The sequence below is a fragment of the Coregonus lavaretus genome (genome assembly GCF_964263955.1).
Source record: "Coregonus lavaretus genome assembly, chromosome: 12".
In the NCBI taxonomy this organism is placed as follows: Eukaryota; Metazoa; Chordata; class Actinopteri; order Salmoniformes; family Salmonidae; genus Coregonus; species Coregonus lavaretus.
This window is the reverse complement of record NC_139999.1, coordinates 7,977,737-7,982,274: the sequence shown is the minus strand read 5'-3', so window position 1 is coordinate 7,982,274 and position 4,538 is coordinate 7,977,737. Positions and strand designations below refer to the sequence as shown.

At 44.8% G+C, this 4,538-nt stretch overlaps 1 pseudogene across 1 annotated transcript; it reads left to right on the top strand.

The window, feature by feature from the left end:
* The first annotated feature begins 350 nt into the window (after window positions 1–350).
* LOC311138307 (trypsin-like) lies at window positions 351–4,168 on the top strand (annotated as a pseudogene). The gene is made up of 4 exons: window positions 351–613; window positions 3,022–3,163; window positions 3,461–3,727; window positions 3,998–4,168. The product of its transcript is annotated as a trypsin-like (transcript).
* Window positions 4,169–4,538: the final 370 nt, after the last annotated feature.

Genomic DNA, 4,538 nt, shown 5'->3' with positions numbered 1-4,538 from the left:
CACAGAACCAGCAACAGTAATGGCTGCTAGCTGAGCCTGGTGAGGTCACCTACCTCATTCAAAGACACTTCAATCTTTTGTCTTGCCCATTCACCCTCTGAATGGCACAGATACACAATCCATGTCTTACATTTACATTTACATTTTAGTCATTTAGCAGACGCTCTTATCCAGAGCGACTTACAGTTAGTGAGTGCATACATTTTCATACGTCTTAATTGTTTCAAGGCTTAAAACTCCTTATTTAACCAGTCTCCTCCCCTTCATCTACACTGATTAAAGTGGATTTAACAAGTGACATCAATAAGGGATCGTAGCTTTCACCTGGATTCACCTGGTCAGTCAATGCCATGGAAGGAGCAGGTGTTCTTAATGTTTTGTACACTCAGTGTATATTATAACACATCACATACACAGTATAATACTATACGTTGTTTCCATGGCTCCCTGCAGGTCAGAACCTCATACAGGGCCGTATAGTCGGAGGCTACGCGCCAGCCCCCAACTCCATCAAATACATTGTATCCCTACAGACCACCAAGGGCCAGCACTTCTGTGGAGGGTCTCTAGTACACAAGTACTGGGTGCTTACAGCCGCGCACTGTAACATAGGGTAAGTCAGTCAACATACTGCGTTATTATTACACTGAGGAGAAGTTAGCGTGACTCCCAACACTGTATCCATATGAATATGCATACAGATGTTGAAGCAGATGTCTTTGAAGGTAGGTGTCTCCAGATTAAAAGCGTTATTATAACTTGAATGGGATGTTGCAGAGTCATGGGGTGCGTCCCAATAACCTCTCCTTCCTCCTGAAGTGTGCACTTGTTCACCTACTCTCAACAAATGTAAAAGCACTGTATTGGTTTAGGCATGGGCTAAGGGTTGTTTCCATATACCAGTCATTTCCTCTAAAATTCAAGTGTCACGTTTTATATTGTCACGTGCACTAGTACAGTGAAATGCCTTTCTTGCCTGCTCTTTCCCAACACTGCAGTAGTATGATCAAAAATACATTTTAAAAAGTCAAGCAGAACAAAAACACACAAGAAATAGAAATAACAGTTTATTACTGGCCACCCCATTCCAAAACAGACTGCAACTCTTTGTTAAGGGTTTCAGTGACTTCATTAGCTGTTTTGTTCCTGATGCGTATATGGTTGAATCATCAGCATGCATGGACACACATGCTTTGTTTAATGCCAGTGGTCAGTCCTGGCATCCATAGTGTAGTCTATGGATTTGAGAGTAGTTGCATTTCTCCAGCCCCATCCCTCAGCTTTTTACTGAAGCTGTGGCGGGGAAACGCTTTGTTAACGTTTCAATTAAGAATTGCTGCTTTAAACACCTTTAATAGAGTAATAGTGAGTGAGTTACTTTTGTGCCATTAATATCAAGCAAAACTTCTGAAGTCGAGAACAAAATTATTTGTACTGCAAACAAAAATAATGACATTGAAAGCAAAACGTAAAACCCAAAAAGTATTGATAGCAAAACAAAATATTGCCAGGAAATATTTTCGAAATGTGAGATCAAATGAATTGTAAATGGATACCAAAAATATTTTCAGTGAAAAATGTCTTATGACAACATGATAAAATAAAACGTCTCCCTCTTTCCTGCTACTTTCCTTTCATTGGTTATGTTACCCTGGCCTTTGCTTTCATTGGTTATGTTACCCTGGCCTTTGCTTTCATTGGTTATGTTACCCTGGCCTTTGCTTTCATTGGTTATGTTACCCTGGCCTTTGCTTTCATTGGTTATGTTACCCTGGCCTTTGCTTTCATTGGTTATGTTACCCTGGCCTTTGCTTTCATTGGTTATGTTACCCTGGCCTTTGCTTTCATTGGTTATGTTACCCTGGCCTTTGCTTTCATTGGTTATGTTACCCTGGCCTTTGCTTTCATTGGTTATGTTACCCTGGCCTTTGCTTTCATTGGTTATGTTACCCTGGCCTTTGCTTTCATTGGTTATGTTACCCTGGCCTTTCCTTTCATTGGTTATGTTACCCTGGCCTTTGCTTTCATTGGTTATGTTACCCTGGCCTTTGCTTTCATTGGTTATGTTACCCTGGCCTTTGCTTTCATTGGTTATGTTACCCTGGCCTTTCCTTTCATTGGTCATGTTACCCTGGCCTTTGCTTTCATTGGTTATGTTACCCTGGCCTTTGCTTTCATTTGTTATGTTATCCTGGCCTTTGCTTTTTTGCCTTTTTTCCAGTTACAATATTTGTCACATTAAGTCCAGCAACATAGCACCGTGCGTCCCACTGCTGGTTTCCCTCTGAACCTAAGCAGGGTCGGTCCTGGTCAGTCCCTGGATGAGAGATCAGGTATAGCTGGAAATTGTGATAAATAAATGTTCACACGTGGGGTATATTTTTTCTCTCTCACGTGTTGAAAACGTCACACGTGTCCGAAAACCACGTGTCTCGTGAAAATGTTTAGAAAAAAAACAAAGAATCTCACACCGTTTTTTTTCAGCGATGATTTTTTCATATTTTGTTGTTGTTGTAAGAGTCAGTCATGATCTCTGTTTGTTCGTTGTTAGCAGCGTCAGTGGGGGCTGGGACTGGGAGGTCAGACAGACAGCAAGGGGAATAAGAGACAGCTCAGCAGGGCAACCTTGGCATGTCTGTCATCGCAGCGTGCGTGTTACACGGCGAGGTGTCAACATGTCAGACGTCGTAAGTTTAGAAAGGATAACAGTCACATTGTTCCCGTTTCACACAGAGAAGCATTGTACCCACTTATACACACACTTCAGTGCAGTCAGCGCAAAGCAAAATGTTTGGGACATTGAACGCACCTCAGATGTCTTTTCCTCTGTTCTTATTTGAATAAAGCAGAAGGGGATATTTATTTTAAATAACGTTAGTCAGTGTTTGCCAAGTTGAACACAGCTCAAATTGCGCTCCCCCTCTAAGGACAGAGCAGATGGCAATACTTCACGTTTACTAACTGTAAACAACGAAGTTGAATGTATATCTGATGTCTTCCTCAACTCTCCTCTCCTCCCAGGACAGAGCAGATGATGATTGTGGCAGGGGACTACTCTCTGAGTACTTTTGAGGGAACGGAGCAGTACTCCAAGCCTCACAGACTCATCCCCCATCCTCTGTACAACAAGACCACCAACAACGCTGACATCATGCTCATCAAGGTACCGGATACAACCATAGACAATTTACATATTTACCTACCTTTCATATTCATGTATATTATAACATCATTGGATACAGCCGTTTTATGATGTTTGGCCAAGTGATAGGCCTTGTATTAGAGTAACTAGGTGTAGTACATTTGTAATTACCTTGTAATAACTTAGTAAGTATTTCAGTTTAGTTCAGTTCAATTCTGTTCAGTTCAATTCAACTCAACTCAACTCACCTCAGTCAATTCAACTAAACTCAACTCAATTCAACTCCCCCCTCTATCTCTTTTCTTCCACCCTGTGCAGCTGAGGGTTCCCATGGTGATTGGTAGCTATGTGTCGCTGGCGCCCCTCCCTCGGCAGGGTACAGGGGTTATGGCGGGGCGGGTATGTCGGGTATCGGGGTGGGGGTACACCTCTCTGGGAGGGGGTCAGATCCCCTCCACCCTGCTGACTGTCAAGCTGCCCATCGTGTCATCGGCCAGGTGCAACAGCAGCGAGTCGTTCAACGGAAACATCACCTCCAACATGATCTGTGCCGGATACAACGCTGGAGGCAAGGATGCGTGCAAGGTACTGGACCTGATAGATGTAACAGGATTTTTTGAACACGCCCTATTGGCCTGTCAGTTCCCACTAGCTGTATAGTAGGGTAGTTAAGGGTGCGTTCAAGAACCTATTACATTATGCTATAGTTACACAACACAATTACGTTTTAATTTCACATTTCCTCTCTTCTTGTGATAGTGACCTACCTTGTGGTGGCCTCAGTAAAAGAGACGTGTTGTCATGGAAACTGAGTGAGGGTGTGGTGTACCTTGTGGTGTATCTTGTGGTTTCCAGGGGGATTCCGGCGGGCCGCTGGTGTGCGAAGGGCGTGTCTACGGTGTGGTATCCTGGGGAAACGGCTGCGGAGATGCCAAGTTTCCGGGCGTTTACACGGCGGTGTCCAAGTTCCGGCGGTGGGTCGACAGAACCATCTACAGCTCCTACATTCGCTGCCTGAAGTATTAAAGAGAGGTAGAGAGGGGAGAGGGGGAGGGAGCGAGAGAGAGGTAGAGGGGGGAGCGAGAGAGAGGTAGAGAGGGGGAGTGAGAGAGAGGTAGAGAGGTGGAGCGAGAGAGATGGAGAGAGAGGGAGAGAGAGAGGTAGAGAGGGGGAGAGAGAGAGGGAGGAAAGGGAGAGAGGTAGAGAGAGAGCGGTAGAGAGGGGAGAGAGAGAGAGAGAGAGAGAGAGAGAGAGAGAGAGAGGGGAGAGAGAGAGAGGGAGAGAGAGAGAGGGAGAGAGGTAGAGAGGGGGAGAGAGAGAGCGGTAGAGAGGGGGAGAGAGAGAGGTAGAGAGGGGGAGAGAGAGAGGGAGGAAAGGGAGAGAGGTAGAGAGAGAG